The following is an 18,596-nucleotide window of genomic DNA, read 5'->3' on the forward strand; positions in this document are numbered from 1 at the left end:
CACCGTCAGCGAGGAGCCTGCTTGGGATTCTCTCCCCCTCCCTCTCTGCTCCTCTTGTGTGCATGCTCTCCCTCTCCCTCTCTCTGAAAAATAAATAAATAAACATTAAAAAAAAAAACCAAACTCCTCACTCCCTTTCGATGATGTTCAGATCTTAGCTAACCATGGGAGGACCATGAAGAACAGAGCTTAGCATTGGCACAATATATTAGCCAAATCACTGGCTCATTGGAAATTCAGCCATTTGCACCGATGTCCCCCTTTTGGCCCTTTGAATGCAGTTGTGATGTCCCCCGAATGCCCTCCGTGTTCCTCTCTTAGGTCAGAGATAACTGGTTTCTCTGAAATGTAACTCTAGGAAAGAAGAAATTCTTTCCCAGTTCACCAAGACAGAATTCTTTGTTACCATTTAAATTATCTTTTGCTCATTGGCGAGGACTCGTTTCTCACTGGACAGATACTAGTAACATATACTTCTCTATTTCATACTCCCTGTGTACAAAATAACCTTTGGTTTCAATGCCGGTCACATTGCTGCCTGATTTACATACAAAAAGATGGCTGCTCTTGACCTTCAAAGGGTAGGTTGCCTAAGGGATTTCTTCTGCAAAATGACAATTTTCTTTGTCACTCTTGAGTGGTAGCATATTTACTCGAGCTGTTTGCTTTTCTCTCTTAACATTTTCTCTTCCGGCTTTCCAGAGAAGTTCAAGCACTGAGAGTGCTTCTGCTGTTCCTTTGAAAGTCCCCTTTTATCTCAGTAAGCTTTTAAGATTTTGCCTTTGGCCATTAGGTTTCTCTTCTGGTCTTGGCTATGGTTTCCTTTTTTCATTAGCCTGTGTGTGTGTGTGTGTGTGTGTGTGTGTGTGTGTGTGTGTGAAGCACAACAGGAACTAACGCGCGCTAAGTGCACTTTATTATCTAAAATTGTATTGAATGGGGACGGTTCTTTTTTCCAAGACTTGCCTAACACACGGATGTCATAGGAGTCAAAACACCTCGCTGCCGATTTCACACCCATGTGAAAATGACCACTATCCCATCCTCCTTAAAGGAGCAACTTTAATGGGGAAGAAAAAAAGACATGGTCAGAGGGGTCAATAGTTACCGGAGCTGCTTGATAGGCCGGAGGGGATGACCCAGCAGGCTGGGCATCAAAGGCAGTAGGAGGGTCTGGCGGCTCAGATGTCTGACTTTGGGAGACGAGACGGGGAGCTCTGACATCCAACCAGGCCGCCCGCACGCTCCGACTCCTTGCTCTCCCCGTGGCGGGTTGTGACTTGGCTGAAACAGCAGCGGGCCGAGTGTCGGCTGGGATGCGGCCCACCTGTGTATTTACTCCGAACTCCTCTTCCCCAACATGACTGCAAGGGACAGGAGGGGTTATGGAAGTCGTAGATCGGGGCTTTCTGCTGGTAAGCACGGTATACAGGTGTACAGCTAATAACAGACTGTGAGTGCAGACAGGCCTGGCGGCCGGAGAGAGAAGGCTTTTCCTGTCATTCACAAGAGCCAAAGAGGGGAGAAGGCAGAGGGTGAGGGAAGATTGTGTCGCGGGTCTCAGGGGTAGCAGGGTTCTGAGGATGCTGGCACTCACCGAGGTGCCTCCCTTAGAGGTGCTGGTGGGTCTAGTCAGGGAAGGCCACCCGTAGGGCCCCTAAAACCTGGGCACCAAAAAGAAAAAAAGGAAAAGGAGACCATTTTCTTTGAAAGACTTTAGGGGCGCCTGGGTGGCGCAGTCGGTTAAGCGTCCGACTTCAGCCAGGTCACGATCTCGCGGTCCGTGAGTTCAAGCCCCGCGTCGGGCTCTGGGCTGATGGCTCAGAGCCTGGAGCCTGTTTCCGATTCTGTGTCTCCCTCTCTCTCTGCCCCTCCCCCGTTCATGCTCTGTCTCTCTCTGTCCCAAAAATAAAATAAACGTTGAAAAAAAAAATTAAAAAAAAAAAAAGAAAGACTTTAATGGCTATTATCAAAACCCACTGATAAAACTGTCCTGGGAAGAATTGGCATTTTGCTGTATTTCCAGGCCAGAGCCTCTACAGATGCACCTGACAGTGAAGTCTCTGAGGACACTAGAGTCTTCTGTCAGTGCCAGAAGTGGCAACAGTGGCTGGGTGTCATGACCACAGGAGGGGGTAAACCATTACTGGGGCCACTTGCTCCTCCCGCTCCCAGCAGGAGGCAAGGAAAGTGGTTGAGGCCTTTGGAGATGGTCGAGAGCGGACCCGGGTTGGAGCATAAACTGAGCTTTGCAAAAATCCCTGTCTTGGGGGGTCCAGTCATAGTGCAGTGGATGATACTACCAGATCAAAGCATGGTCACGAGGACTGAGTGGCATCGTGAATACGACACGTTCAGCCAAGGCTCAGGCACGTAGTGATTGTTCACTGCATTTTAGCACATCCACCTGTACTGAGCACGGAGGCATAAGAGGCAGTCGACCTCACGTGCGCACGCGTGTGCCAATGTGCACGTGCGTGTGCCTGTGCGTGTGCCTACGTGCGGGTGTTGCGTGAGTGTGTGTATGTGGGTAAAAGGTGGCCAAGATGAGACGAGAATTCAGCAACGTCTCTGGACAATGAATCAATGGCTCTATTGTTTGCCCAAACTCTGTCGAACTGGGTGTCGCAATCTACTCAATTGAACATTCGCCTGATTTCCAATATTTTTCATATTTGTAGCTTTGAAATGAGAAAATTGTGTCCCTTCGGGCTGGGAATCAAACATCCCCACCCTGATTCTCCATTGTAGGTATAGCTGTGGACAGAAGGACCCCTTTCTGTTAGGTTCTTGCTGTTGAGACTGCCTGAGAGATGGTGACCCTTGCAAGGAACACGGGTTTATGAAGAAGAGACCACTTAACTGGGGCGAGGACGGGGAGGATGTGATATTTCTGCGAACAAATTCATTAACGTGGATTTTCATGATTTGGCCTTACCATAAACACCAGCATGTGTTTGACTGAAAGCTCTCTGGTCTGGGCGTGAGGTTCCATGCCCTAGAGAGTGTGGTAAGGCCCAGTACGATCAATGCCGAGTGTGTGCTGGGCAGCCCCTCAGCAGCCAGTCTTAGGGACACCCCCTTTCACGGGTGGGGAAGCGTCCTTTCACACTCACTCATGATGGGAGAGTCCAAAGCTCCCGGTTGCCAGGGAGGACAACAATGGAACTTACCAGAGTCCTCAGTATATCTTCCTGGGAGGTTCCTTTGTGTCTAAACCTCTAGAATGCACATTTCATTCCTCCCCCTGCCACTTTCATCTAAATACTTCTGTGAGGCTAAGAATAAGACAGGTCTTTAGAAACACGGCGGTGCCTGTATGCAACTTTCTGTTTTTAGCCCTCATTGTGGAAAATCTCCATTCCAGCTCTGTGTATTGTTTGGCTGTCTTTAAATACCGTATTTCAAATTAAATTATGAAAGAGCGATAGATAACAGGCAGAGATGGTCACACCAGTTGAGTCAATAGCCTTGTTACCTGTAACATTCTCAGACAACAATGAGCCACAGGGTCCACATTCTCTAAAGGATCATGCGTCCCTGGGTTTTTTTCTCTATTCTATAGGATCTTGCTCTGAAGGGTCGATAGGATTTACCCAATTTGGTTCAAAGTAGAACAATCTGAGGAGGCTAAGGATATAGCATGCAGCGTTTAGCTCATGGAGTCTGAGTCTGGGCCCAAATCCTGACCCTCTTTACTAACCCAGCTTTTCTCCCAGGTCCAGAGGACTTTTTCTTATATGTCTGTATCTCAGCAATTCATTGTTACTCTATACAAAATGCTAAGATACCTGCTTCCTGCTCTAGGATCCCTACTATTAACCATAGCAAGCCAGTGGTCAGGTATGAACTCGCAAAAAAACACAATCTTTAGGAACGAAATGCTTGGCAAAGAATTTTCACAACAGGAATGATTTCCCTCCAATCGTCTCTGTGTCTTGTTTACCACTGTGTTTCCACCTAAGCGCAAACAAATAGAATCAAGCAAATGTCTAAATGAATGGGAATGGTGGTCCTTTGATTGCTGGTTATGCGAACACCTGCGTGCTGCCGCAGCTTTGTAACTTTTTTTTTAAAAAAATGTATTTTCAAGTTAGTTAACATACAGTGTAGTCTTGGCTTCCGGAGTAGAACCCAGTGATTCTTACATATGACACCCAGTGCTCATCCCAAAAAGTGCCCTCCTTCGTGCCCATGGCCCATTTAACCCACTCCCTCCAGCAACCCTCCGTTTATTCTCTGTATTTAAGAGTCCCTTGTGGTTTGCCTGTCTCTCCGTGTTTATCTTATTTTTCCTTCCCTTCCTCTATGTTCATCTGTTGAGTTTCTCAAATTCTACATATGAGTGAAATCATATGATATCTGTCTTTCTCTGACTAACTTATTTCACTTAGCATTAATACCCTGTGGTTCCACTCGTGTTGTTGCAAATGGCAAGATTTCATTCTTTTTCACCACCAAGTAGTATTCCATTGTGTATATATATATATATATATATATATACCACATCTTCTTTATCCATTCATCAATTGATGGACATTTGGGCTCTTTCCATAATTTGGCTATTGTTGAGAGTGTTGCTATAAACATTGAGGTGCGTGTGCCCCTTCGAAATGGCATTTTTGTATCCTTTGGAGAAATTCCTAGTAGCTTTGTAACTTTTTAACAGAGAGTTCTGTGTCCATTCTCTTGGCCTAATACTCATTCTACCACAATTAGTACACTTCATGTGCCATTAGCATACAATGGTCACTTGAAGTGACTTCACCCCAACCCCAAACTACACAGCATGGGGCCTTCCTTTGAAACATCATGAAATAGGCACGCCCCCTTCTCAGTAAAAGTACCTAAGAGAATTTCGACTTTGTCCGATCATGCTCAATATCCACTTCAATAGTAGCCCTGTATCAATGGCTAATGTTTGCTTTTTTTTTTTTTTTTTAACAAAGTTTTACAAAGTTCATATATTGCTTTTATAGTTTAAGGACAAAAACATTGGGGGGGAAAGTGGAGGGAGATGTGATCTTGGAGCCATGTCATTGTTGTTATTAATTCATTATAGTCATCCAACTAGCAAATGACCAACAGAGCTCAAGTCTGTCTGTCTTTGGTGTCAGTGACATGGGTCTCAAAGCCATGGCATAATATTAAATGACTTTCAAGTTGGCAACCTGGTTATCTGATTATACCCAAACTCCTCCAGGTCAACAACCTTCAGAAAAAAGTCAAAATTTAATAATTTTGACATTAGTGTGATTTATGCCTTATGTTTGATTTTGTTATAGACAGAAAATATAGTGCATGTTAAATAAACTTTATTGTGAGTCCACTGGGCTCAGCAGTTAGAATTTAACTGCCTAGACAGTATTTTTTTAATGTGATTGCATGAAAGTATCACCTTACATTTTATCCCGTTTTTACAAGAGATATTCAGCCAAACATACTCATATATACCCTCTTACCCAGAGACATAAGTACTTCCTCAAAAGGTTATGATTGTGATTTTTTAAAAGCACTACATTTTATCCAACTTTAGAGGAGTCGATTTCTTACATATCCAGTGAATTATTAAAACACAGTTTACATACAGAAAATGTTATGCACATACGTGTTAAAATTCCTCAGAGTGGTGGGTGGACTCGAGGACTTTGACATCGAAATACCTGGCTTAAATCTTGCTTACGTCACGCTTATCAAGTAGGATCAAGTCCAGCTACCCATAACAGAAAAGCTTTAAAAGCTTTAAAGGCATAAACACGAAACGAGTTTATTTTTCTTTCAGAGAGAAACCCGAAGGGAAGGTATTTCAGGACTCCACAGTTAATTACCGCCCAGGTCCCTTACTAACCTCTGCATCACACTCTCTAGTGCCTGACCTTCATCTTAAGGGCATAAGATGGCTGCAAGAGCTCCAGCTGTAATATCCATATTCCAGGCTGTGCAATGGAAGAAACAGGGGGAAAAAAAAAGAAAAGCAAAGCAAACACCTCCTTTTGAAAAGATTTTCTGGAAGTCCCGCACAATACCTCCTCCTACATATCATCATCCAGATCTTGGTTACGGGGCTGCATCTAGCCATGAGGGAGGCTGGGAGGTGCATAATTTTAGCAGTAAACAATATAATTTAATATCTTGGACAGAAAAATACCCCATCCACCGGTGAGATTATATGGTAGGATTTTAGGTAGATGTCTGATTACTGAGACTCAGCCTTTTAACTACAAATTTATTTAAAGGAGACATTCCTGGCCACACAGAAGTCCTGGGATCAGTGTGCATTTTGGGGTGAACTTACTGTGCAGCATGTTTTCTGGAGAGCGGCCAGTTGCTTCTGTCCCATCCCTCACCCTATGCTCCAGCCACACACTGGGTCACTCTGATGTCTTTGCAATACACACTGTGGTCTTGTGCCTCTTCCTTCCTTCATCCACTTCTTCTGTTGGTGATGCCTTCTCCGCTCCTAACCTCAGGTCTGTTGGCTAAATTCATTTCATTCTTTGAGATGCAATTCAAATGCTTCCACTACCAGGACGACTTTTTTGGCCACATTAATATAAATAAGTCTCTCAGCCTTCTGCCTTCAGGTTACATTTTATCTATTGTTTTATATCTCATATCACAATTTTGTGCAGATGTCTTTTTTTAATTATTATATTTTACACCTCTTGAAGGCAAATACTGTCTTCTTCATCTTTGTGTCCTCAGTACCTAGTACAGAGGATTAGTACATAAAAGGTGCTCGTTAAAAACATCGAATGGGGGGCACCTGGGTGGCTCAGTCGGTTGAGCGTCCGACTTTGGCTCAGGTCATGATCTCACGGTTTGTGAGTTTGAGCCCCGTGTCGGGCTCTGTGCTGATAGCTCAGAGCCCGGAGCCTGCTTTGGATTCTGTGTCTCTCCATCTTTCAGCCCCTCCCCTGCTCATGCTCTCTGTCTCTCTCTCAGTAATAAATAAATGTAAAAAAAAAATTTATTTTTTTTTTAATTTTTTTTTAACATTTTATTTATTTTTGAGACAGTGAGAGACAGAGCATGAACAGGGGAGGGTCAGAGAGAGGGAGACACAGAATCCGAAACAGGCTCCAAGCTCTGCGCTGTCAGCACAGAGCCCGACCCGGGGCTTGAACTCACAGACTGCGAGATCATGACCTGAGCCGAAGTCGGCTGCTTAACCGACTGAGCCACCCAGGCGCCCCCAAAAAATTAAAAAAAAACATCGAATGACCTAGCAGTACATAAAGTAATGAAGAGAGTGCACTTATTCACACAGCTAGGATAATTTTTAAATTCCACAAGATGAACTCTCAGATACTGTATTTGGATGCGATTCTCCAACATTTACTTCATGCATTTCGACATGCTGAATTTGGTGCATTAGTAATAACCTTCATGCGGACACTTATATTTTTGGCAAATGGATTATCATATGAACAAATATGTTAACCAACAAGGCCGTAGCAAAGTAGGGCCTGAGCTTCGTAACCATGTTTACAGCTTTCCACCTTGTCCACTAAGTTAAGCTGCCAGTCTTCTAAAATGACAGGCCAAAGTCTAGCTTTGACATGTCAGTTACCTGTCACAGTGGCAGTTGTTTGTTCACCTAGATTGACTATGGAACAGAATTGTGGACTGCTAAGGATGCCCTGTTTAAATTTAGGAGAGGGCACTAAACATTTGAAGCCACAAAGACTCGTAGCACGGAAAATAGTGCCTGGCTTTCACTTCTAGACACTAGACACTGAAGGAAAAGCTAAGAACCTGAGGCAGGTGCTCAAGAAGACAGGCTAAAACAGTTCAGAATAAGTATAACAAGGGAAGTACAAGATGTATACACCAAAAAGTACAAACCAGCGCTGAAAGAGATTAAAGACCTAAATAAGTGGAACATCCCATGTTCATGGATTGGAACTATTCGTATTGGTAAGATAGCAGTGGTCAACAAAGTGAGCTACAGATCTTTTTTTAATATTTTTTAACTTTTATTTTTTAAAATTTTTAAAATTTTTATTCATTTTCAAGAGAGAGAGAGACAGAGAGAGAGACAAAGTGAGAGCAGGGGAGAGGGAGAGAGAGAGGAAGACACAGAATCTGAAGCAGGCTCCAGGCTCTGAGCTGTCAGCACAGAGCCTGACGTGGGGCTTGAACTCACGAACCATGAGATCATGACCTGAGCCGAAGTCGGACGCTCAACCCACTGAGCCACCAAGGTGCTCCTAATGTTAATTTTTGAGGGAGAGAGAGAAAGAGACAGAATGCAACTGGGGGAGGGTCAGAAGAGAGGGAGACACAGAATCCAAAGCAGGCTCCAGGCTTCGAGCTGTCAGCCCAGAGCCCAAGGCGGGGTTTGAATTCATGAACTGCGAGATCATGACCTGAGCTGAAGTTGGATGTTTGACTGAGCCACCCAAGGGCCCCAAGTGAGCTAGAAATTTAACACGATCTCTATCAAAATACCAGTTGCCTTTTTTTTTTTTTGGCAGAAATTGACAAACTAATCCTAAAATTTATGTGAAAATGCAAAGTACCTAGAATAGCCAAGATAATCTTAAAGAAAAAAAAAAGAACAAAGTTAGAGGAATCACACTCTTGATTTCAAAACTCACTCCAAAGCACCAGTAATCCAAGACTTGTCATATTGGATAGACATATACATAGACTTACAGAATGAACATATAGATCAAAGAAATAGAATTGAGAGTCAAGAAATATATTCTTGCATTTATAGTCAATTGATTTTTGAGAATAGTGCCAATACGATTCACTGGGAAAAGAACAGTCTTTATGACAAATGGTGCTGGGACAACTGGATCTCTACATGCAATGTAATGAAGTTGGACTCCCACTGTACACCATACACAAAAATTAACTCAAAATGCATCACAGACCTAAATTTAAGAGTTAAAATATAAAAACCCATAGAAGGAAACATAGGAATCAATTTCAGTGTTTTTTGATCAGGTAATGTTTCTTGGATATGACACCAAAAGCACAAGCAACAAAAGAAAAAATAAATTGAATTTTATCAAAATTAAAAACCTTTGTGCTTCAAAAGACCCAATGTAAAAAAGGAAAAGCAATCTAAAGGTTGGGAGAAAATAATTGCAAATCATATATCTCTTATGGGTCTACAATCCAAAATATATAAAAAGCTTTTACAATTCAAAAAGAAAAAGAGAATAACCCATTAAAAAACAGCTAAACAACTTAAATAGACACTTCTGTACACATCGTCTAAAGTATAAGTGTCAGGGGCACCGCTGAGACTTTGGCTCAGTTTATGATCTCGTGGTCTGTGGGTTCGAGCCCCGCGTTGGGCTCTGTGCTGACAGCTCAGAGCCTGGAGCCTGCTTCGGATTCGGTGTCTCCCTCTCTCTCTGCCCCTCCCTGCTCTCTCTGTCTCAAAAATAAAGAAACATTAAATAAATAATCAATAAAGTATAAGTGGCTAATTAGCACCTGAAAAGACATTTATAATCGTTAGTCCTTAAAGAAATGCAAGACACAATGAGTTACCACCTCATGCCTACTATAAAATAAAAAAGACGAATAATAACAAACATTGGTGAAGATGTGGAAATACTGGAACTCTTCCACATTGCCAGTTTGATTGTGAAATGATGCAGCCCCTTTTAAAAAACTGGCAGTTCTGCAAAATGTTAAACGTAAAATTATGATATGATCTATTAATGCCCCAGAGAGTTAAAAACACACGTCAACACAAAAACCTACCCATGAGTGTTTATAGCAGCATTATGCATGATATCCAAAATCCGGAAACAATCCAAATGTCCATCAACTGACAAACTGATAAAATATTGCATATCCATAACAATGGAATATTATTCGGTCATAAAAAGAAATGAAGCACCTATACATATTGTCACATGGATGAACTTTGAAGCACTATGTCAAGTGAAAGGAGCCTACTATAAAAGCCACATGTATGGTTCCACTTATGTGAAATGTCCAGAATATGCAAATTCATAAACACAGAAAGTAGATTAGTGGTTGCCCATGAATGAGGAAGGTGGGAATATGAAGTGACTGCTGAGGAGTACTGGCTTTCTTTGGGGGATGATAAAAGTGTTCTAGAATAATATAGTGAATGGTCGGGGTGCTTGGGTGGCTAAGTCGGTTAATCCAACTTGGGCTCAGCTCATGATCTCACGGGTAGTGAGTTTGAGCCCCACATCGGGCTCTGTGCTGACAGCTCAGAGCCAGGAGCCTGCTTTGGATTCTATGTCTCCCTCTCTCTCTCTCTCTGCCCCTTCCCCACGTGTGCTCTGTGTCTCACACTTTTAAAAATAAATATAACACATGAAAAAAAAAAAAGATAGTGGATGGTCGCAGAACTCTGTGAGTATCCTAAAAAAGGTCTACAGCTTTACCACACTGAATGCATTCAGTCTAATCTAAAAGACATAGACTTGCACACTTTAAAAGGGTGGATTTTATGGTATGAAAATTATATTTCATTACTGCCATTAGCAACATGAAAAGAAGGAAGGGGGGGAGAGAAAAAGGAAGGAAGGAAGGAAGGAAGGAACGAAGGAAGGAAGGAAGGAAGGATGGAGGGAGCTAGTTACTTAACCGTAGCTGAGCTTGCTGACAGCCTGAGCCGAAGTCTTTTCTCTCTGCTGAAGGGAGATTAAAAGTGTCAAAGTCACTTTAGAGACATCCCCATGTGTCCTGGCATACAAGGGACTGAAAAAGCAGTACCCTGGTGGGGAGCATATTTGCATCAGGGAAGGAGAATGAGGGGCTCCAGGGGTTCTGGAAATAGTCAGTGTCTTAGTTTGGGGTCAGTTTCATGGGTGTTTTTACATGCAAAACCCCCTCGGATTGTACATTTAGGATTTGTTCACTTTGTTATACCTCCATAAAATTTACTTAAAAAAAAAAAAAGCAGGTAGGCTGTTACCTTTGATTTTCAAAGGAGGTAACTTTTCTAGCAAGGAGGTACCAGTGCAATGTGGAGAAGCTCAAGAGAACTCTGAGTACAGTAGTCATGCGGAAAAATCAAGACTTCACGGTCTGAGAGCACAAGAGGCTAAAGGGCCAGTGACCTTGAGGACAGATAGTTCTGACCGGCCAGCTGGTTTTGCACATGCTCAGAATACAAGGCCAGAATCAAGCTTTTCCTAGTCTCCCTGCAAAGTTACAAGTGCCAAGAAGGCAGGGCGCACGCGTGCCTCGTCCCTCACTCTGTGTGAAGTGGGGTACGTACACATGTTTTTAGACGAACAAATAAATTTTTGTTTACAGTCCTCCAAGTTCACAACACAGGTACTTTCCCCATCCTTGCTAGAGAGGGGAATGTCTTGTTCCTGACACATTCACTGTGTGCCCAAGCAACCCCTCAGTGCGTGGCAGGACAGGCGCCCCAGCAGGATGTGGGGCCGCCTGGTCTCCGTGTGGAAAAGTGAGTGTATGTGCCCAGCCAGATGTTCCTTACGCAACACGGTCACATGAAGTGAAATGGCTGACCATTCAGAAGACACTAGGCACACAAGAAATCAAATGTTGCAAAATCAGCCCCTTTCATGTGCGTTGCCAAATTAGTCACGGACCATGTGTCGCGGGAATGCGTCATGAGCACCAGCTCTCAGGACCAAAGGCCCTTATCCCTCTCTACTTTGGCATCTGAGGTCCCACACACAAAGATTTCGAGGTGCGGGGACTGGGCCCAGAAGGCCCAGTGGCTTCACTTGGAGCTTTCCCTTGTGTGCGGAGCTCCCTAGAGGCAGATGGCATAAAGTGCCTTGGTCAAGTTCACATTTATGAATTGTTACCCCAAGGTCATAGACACCACATGACTGGGCCTGCTCTGTGAATTTGAAGATCTTAAGAAACTCCAGCTTCGGGACTTGAACTTCCCTTTGGGACTTGTGTCTCAAACATAGACTAGTCTTCATTTCCTCTCTGAAGCTATTTGCATTCCCAGCCAAGCCACAGGACTCCTGAAAACTGGCCTTTCTCTTTTCAATTAACTTTCCAAAGGGCCAGTCTGAGCAGTCTGAGCAGTGCAGACAATGGGGAGGCTTGAGTTTTGGCCATGACTCTCTGCTGGTTCATGTGTGTGTGACCTGGGCCAAGTCTCTTTCCTTCCTTGTAACAAAGATCTGAAACCTGGGCACCTGGGTGACTTGGGTGACTCAGTCAGTTAAGTGTCTGGCTCTTGGTTTCAGCTCAGGTCATCATTTCACAGTTTGTGGGATCCGAGTTGGGCTTCAGGATCACAGTGCAGAACCTGCTTAGGATTCTTTCTCCCTCCCTCTCTGCCCCTCCCCGACTCATGTGTTTTCTCTCTCTCTCTCTCTCTCTCTCTCTCAAAATAAATAAATAAACTAAAAAAAAAATCTTAACTTAAACAATGAGGAAGCCCAGATCCCCATCATCCTTTTCTATTCTAGCTGTAAATGATCCTGAACTGCCCTAAAACCTGCTAGAATCCAAATTATCAGACTTTGAACCTAGAGAATTTGGAGATATGAACTATGCTCTACTATGTAGTTATGTTACTCTCCGAGGGGAGAAGCCACAATGATTTGGTAGAAGTTACTCAGGAAAAGATGGGGCCAACTAGGAAAATCTTTCTCTAAAAACAGGTATGATATTGGCTAGTTTGACCTGGGATCTAGAGCATGACTGGTTAGAGCACAGCCTATGAGGGGTCATCGGCATCTGGCATAAATGCAGCCCTGGGATTTAGAGAAGAGCCTGAGTTTAGAATAAGACCCACCTAGGTTTGCATTTTGACCCTGAAACTGCCATAAGCATGTGACCTTGGACAATTTGTTCAACCTCTCTGAGACTCAGGTTTCTAGGATATAAAGTAGAAATGTTGATGATATTTGCCCGGGCGTCCTTGAAAGGTAAAGCACGGAATGCTATAGCCCAGTGGGAGAAACACGGTAGGGGCAGGAGATCTGCCTTCAGCTTGAAGGGAAAGTCCCATCAGTAAAGTTTGTATATTTGCCTGTTTTAAGAAAGGGAGGTTTAAATATGCTTTTAATGGGAGGGGTAGGATTTAGTCAGAAGGGAGCTGTTCTGAGAAGGTACCACATCGTGGAATCACAGGGGGAAGGGTAGAGGTGGGAGAGAAAGGAGGTTCTATGCAGGGCGGTCCTGTCTGCCCAAGCTCCGCCTGTGACTCGGGCTTTCCAGCCTCACACCTGCTTCCCCAACCACTGTCACGTCTGCCTCCTTCTGTGCTTCCAGTTAGGATGAGACCGGAATGACTGACGGAGCACTGGGGCTTCTGAGTATCTTTTGTGTTTTTATTAAACAAAAGCCATATTATTTTCCCATGAGATGTCAGTTTTGTGTCACACAGTATGCTCCGCTCAGTGTCGCAAAGATGACTAAAAGCACAAGCCAACAGGGCCTCAGATCATCTTCTGCAAGTGAGGTCAGTGCTCCCCATCCTGACCATCCCTGATGAGGACCAAATGGGACTGTGACTGTTTTACTCCAGAAGGCACTGCACAAGTGACAGTTGGGTCCTCAAAGATCTTACTTTGTACCCATGGGGCCCATAGTTGGGGCAGGAAAATGAGATGTGAATTCACTAAGAAGTCAATAAATGAGAGGCACCTGGGTATCTCAGTCGGTTAAGCATCTAACTCTTGATCTCAGCTCAGGTCATGATCTCACAGTTCATGAGATCAAGTTCCACATCATGCTCTGCACTGACAGTGCAGGCTTGCTTAAGATTCTCTCTGTCTCTCTCTCTCTGTCTCTGTCTCTCTCTCTCTCTCTCTCTCTCTCTGCTTCTCCCCTAGCTCTCTCTCACTCTCAAAAGTAAGGCAACGCATGGCAAGTGCAAAAGGAGAGAGACTTGCAGAGTCACAGAGACTCCACAAAGTGAAAGGAGACATCTATGGACTGGGGAGGGTGGAGAATAATCCAGAAGGGTCTCACCAAGGTCCCAAAGCATGAGGAGGTGTAAAGAAGGCAGGTGGAGAACTCACAGAAAGGAGACAGTTGAAGGCCAGACCCGAATGTATAAAAGGACAACACGTGTAGTACACAAAATTAGCAGCCATATCCAAACAGTTGGCCCATTTCTAAGCTACGGACGATCCATCAAGGTCATCTCAGCCATTTATAACCATCTACTGGGTCTCACCCTAATGAGCCCAGGGGGCTGCTCATTGTGGCCACATGGTTCCCACCCATAATGATCTGGAAAAACACAAGACACTTACAGTGTTTCCAATGTTTTATCTCAGCCATGGATAGTTGCTTGTTTCATAGGCACATGCTAGATTTTAGAATCATAGGATTTGACAAAATCTAGATCTTGATTCCAGCCAAAAAACCTACCAGGTAGCTGTGTGCAAACTGGTTGGGTCACCATCAACTCCAAGCTTCCCTCTCCTCACCTGTTGAACAGGTAGAACAGCCTTGGCCCAGCCACCTACCACTCAGGATTATGGCAAATATGAACCATTGGGGCCCCAGCGGTGAACGCTATGCAGATATGATTATGCACATTTCACAGGTTCTCAAACTCTCCTAAACCCTTGAGTACCTCATGGGCCTCCTCAAGGGTAAAGGAGCCAAACAGAGTGAACCCGAGGTACAGCCTACAATTCCAGCAGCCTTGTTTTGGTGTGCTATATAAACAAAGGTTTTCTATTCACGCTTGTACTTTAAGGAAGAATTCCACCGATTAGGGAGAAATTCTTTTTTAAGTTACGAGTCAAGTTTAATCTTTAATCTCCGTGTTTTACAGGAAGGAAAACTGAAGCCCAGAGAAGTTGATCAATCTGTCCAGGGACACGCAGCGACAGAGGTAAGATCAGAGGCCATTTCTAAAACTCTTGCTTCTGTGCTTTGCCCACTACTTTGTTGGCGCAACAAATGTTGGCACGTTCTATGAACCAACAAGAGAAAACACCACCAAAGTCCCTGCCCCATGGTGTAGATACACCCTTCCTGAGGAACAGCAGTGTGGCTTATAAACCACAACTCAGTTGCGGGAGGAGCTGCAGAGCTCACGTGGTGGGCACGTGAGGCTCTGACACGTGGCTAGACCACGCTTTCCAGCATGTCTTCCTTGGCGGATGTAGCAGCTGCCTGGCAAGCACACAGCACCAATAACACTGTTCCCACTTCATTGCTTGCATACTTCAGGCCATTCGAGCAGATGTGCTCCTTTCTTAAAAATAAAAGTGGCATTAATTTTCACCAGTGCTCTCCCTTCCCACCCCCATCCCCAAAGGACTCACATTCCTCCTTCCGGCAAGCTCGGTTCTATTGGGTTCAAGACTAAAGTTCAAACTCCAGATTACCATTTGGTAATATGTTTGGAAAATCATCTCATTTAGAAACAACTGAGGTTGTATGAGATCGTGTGTGTTGTTGAAACTATCCCAGTATTTTTAAGTAGGAAATTCCAGAAATTCTATTTTCTCTTCTTTCTTATCTGATATTTCTTGTTTCGTACAGGAGGTGAAGGTTTTCTCCTTGGAATATTGAAGAGGAAATATGCGTTAGAAATACGTCAAGTCATGGGGCGCCTGGGTGGTTCACTCAGTTAAGCGTCTGACTACGGCTCAGGTCATGATTTCATGGTTCATGGGTTCGAGCCCCACGTCGGGCTGTGTGCTGACACCTCAGAGCCTGGAGCCTGCTTCGGATCCTGTGTCTCCCTCTCTCTCTGCCCCTCTCCCGCTCACACTCTGTCTCTCTCTCTCTCTCTCTCTCTCTCGAAAAACAAATAAACATTAAAAAAAATTAAAAAAAGAAATATGTCAGTTCATGGCACGAATATATACCAACGTCTGAGAAATCGTCCCTGATCTCAAGTTGCTTCCAAGCTTATCAGAGAGGTATGATACAATATAGGGTTGTATATTTCTATTAGTCTTTCATGTATATACAGTATATATATGTGTGTGTGTGTGTGTGTGTATGTGTTGTATGTTTCTGCATGTGTGTAGGTGCATACGTGTATGTGCGTGTCCCATTGATTTTGATTGCTGCAGAGGCTGTAAGGCCACCACTGGCTGGAACAGAAAGAATTAGCATGGTCTTGAGGGGCCGCGGTGCCTGCATGGGGGCCTGGGGGTAGATTGGGAAGGACAGATAAGGGTGTTCGAAGCCAAGAAAATAAGTGACCTGAGATACAAAGACAGGGCCAGGGGCCGACAGGGTCCAGGGGAAACTTTGTATGTGAATTAATCTTCTAGAACTGATTCCAGGATCAGGACTAGAACCGGTGCTTTGGTGAACAACATCCATAAACAGAAGAGGATCAGAAACTAATGGGATTGAGTCCGTCTAAAGCCAACCGATGTTATGGGCAAGACTTCATTCACAGCCTGGTAAAGTACGAATGATTTACCCCCAGAGTTGGAGCTACGAGGCCCAATCCAAGGCCTCCAAAGCTGCAGTGTAAGATCCTTGTCTGGCTGTGTGAAGGCAAACATGCCCATTCCTGGGGCTTCATCAGCCACGTAGGCACAGACTTATCTCATTATCTTTAGTAAAAGACACCCAGGAGCAGCTGGGAGCATCATCCCCATCCTGCAGATAGTAAGCGGGGCACAGAGTGATGAAAAGTGAAGCACAGAGAAGCAAACTACAGCTCCAAGAGGAGGGGTCCCATCCCAAATGCAGGCATCTGCCTCCAAAAGCCACACTGAGCATTGTCACTCTAATCCTATCCGTGCAGGGGCCCACGCTCTGCATTCTCACCCTGCCCTGGAGAAGTGAACCGACCCGAGCGAGCACTCGGAGCCAGCACCCAGGTACTGCTGTTGCCGTGTCTTAGGGCAACGCCACGAATGAGCGATACACCACAAACGGACCTTTTTCATCAATGCTGTCAATATCCTCTCAACGGGTTCAATATGTAGATGTAGCTGAAAAGTCTTAATTTCCTAAGACATTTTGCATTCTTTGGAGCACTCTTTGGACACTTCTTCCAAGTGTAATATTCTGGAGCTCAAGAGAATGGGGGCGGGTGGCCAGGCCTCTGGGCCTCTGCACTGCCCAGTAGAAAATAAGTAGCAGAGCCACTGATTCTGGTTCCTTCCTTAGTGGGTAGGTGTGCTAATGAGCTGAATGTATGCTCAGTGGAACTAGACACGAAGAATTTCCACTGGGGGATTATTCACTCCAAGGGCAGGAATAGTCCCCCGACGAGAAGAATACAGGTTCCAGATACGTACACCAATGGTCCACCTCAGACTGTTGGGCAGGCCACAGCAGGACGTTGTGGACTGCAGAAACAGCTCAGTGAGCCACATGAAGGGAGCCCGCCATCTGTCTCATGAAAGAGTGGACCATGGAGCCATATGTAGTCTCACAGGAAGTGGCCCCTCGTAGACAGCCCTTCACGGCTTCCAGGGCCCTGCTCTCTGACAGAGCATATTGTTGTAGTGGAACATTTATTAGAAACGATGGTGCAATTTAACTAGGGAGCATAGGAGGCTGCTTTCCCCTCAAAGATCTGTGACAATGACGGAAATGAAAAGTCTGGAGCTGGGGAGCCTGGGTGGCTCAGTTGGTTAAGCATCACACTTCATGTCAGGTCATGATCTCATGGCTTCATGGGTTTGGGCCCCTTTGGGTTTGGGAGCCTGCTTCAGATTCTGTGTCTCCTTCTCTCTCTGCCCCTCCCCTGCTTGCTCTCTCTCTCTCTCTCTCTCTCTCTCAAAAATAAACATTAAAAAAAAAAACTTAAAAAAAAGAGTCTGGAGCTTAGCCACTGCCAAAGTTGACTGAGTGGGACCCGGTGTCCAAGAGCCTCCTGAATCAGGTTCTAGAAGGAGAAGGAAGGTGGCAGGAGAGATGGGCCATCTCAGCCAGACTGCTAGGCTCTGCCCTTCCTTTCTTTTTCGACCTTTTAACAGAAATTTTTCACTTTTGTCTTCCCTCCGACACCCATGGAATGACTGCCTGAAGCCATTTAGATTAAAACAGAGAAAGACTTGAAGAGACGGGGTGGGAGTGGGGAGGTACCAGACGCCTACCAGCTGGTCTCAGTAGCAGCTTTGTTCTGCAAGGACTACCCGGTGGTCGTAATGCTCCCATGTCCCTGACGCCCTGGGCTGAGTTGGGCGACAGACACCAATGCCCGCTACGGGTATGGCTTTCCACAACTGCCCTTCTGTGATCACAGGTGTGCGTGCTGACTGGCACTGCAGGGACCGCACAGGTCACCTCCAGGAATGGGACTGACCCAGGAGCTGTGACAGAGCCAAGTGCCAGAGCCAGCATCACTTCATGACCTCAACGGGATCCCTGTTGTTCCCGGGAAGAGCGTTTTCCTTCACCATTCACGTGGATGATGAAGACACACGTAGTGGAAAAGCCATATGTGTAGCTTTGAGACAGACTCACAACTGGGAGATGGAACCAGGAACCAGCCCAGGGAGTGGCCTCAGATGTGTGGAGAGCTCAGTGCATTTTGATGTCTTTCAGCTGGGGGCACCATGACTCCTAAAAGGGCTCCAGAAGGGAAGCAGGGCTGATTCAGGTTCGGATAGCCTGTTTATTGGTTAGAACTAGGTCTGGAGCAAATACCAGAAAACACCCAAGTAACAGTGACTTAAAATTCAGGGAGGTGAGTGTCTCACACA

General features: G+C 44.9%; 1 long non-coding RNA gene across 1 annotated transcript; it reads left to right on the forward strand.

The window, feature by feature from the left end:
• The first annotated feature begins 14,447 nt into the window (after positions 1-14,447).
• On the forward strand, positions 14,448-15,577 carry LOC125148735 (uncharacterized). Its single transcript, XR_007145678.1, has 3 exons — positions 14,448-14,584; positions 14,741-14,800; positions 15,457-15,577. It is a non-coding gene; the product is annotated as an uncharacterized LOC125148735 (long non-coding RNA).
• Positions 15,578-18,596: the final 3,019 nt, after the last annotated feature.

This window comes from Prionailurus viverrinus, chromosome D3 (assembly GCF_022837055.1).
Source record: "Prionailurus viverrinus isolate Anna chromosome D3, UM_Priviv_1.0, whole genome shotgun sequence".
Taxonomy (NCBI): domain Eukaryota; kingdom Metazoa; phylum Chordata; class Mammalia; order Carnivora; family Felidae; genus Prionailurus; species Prionailurus viverrinus.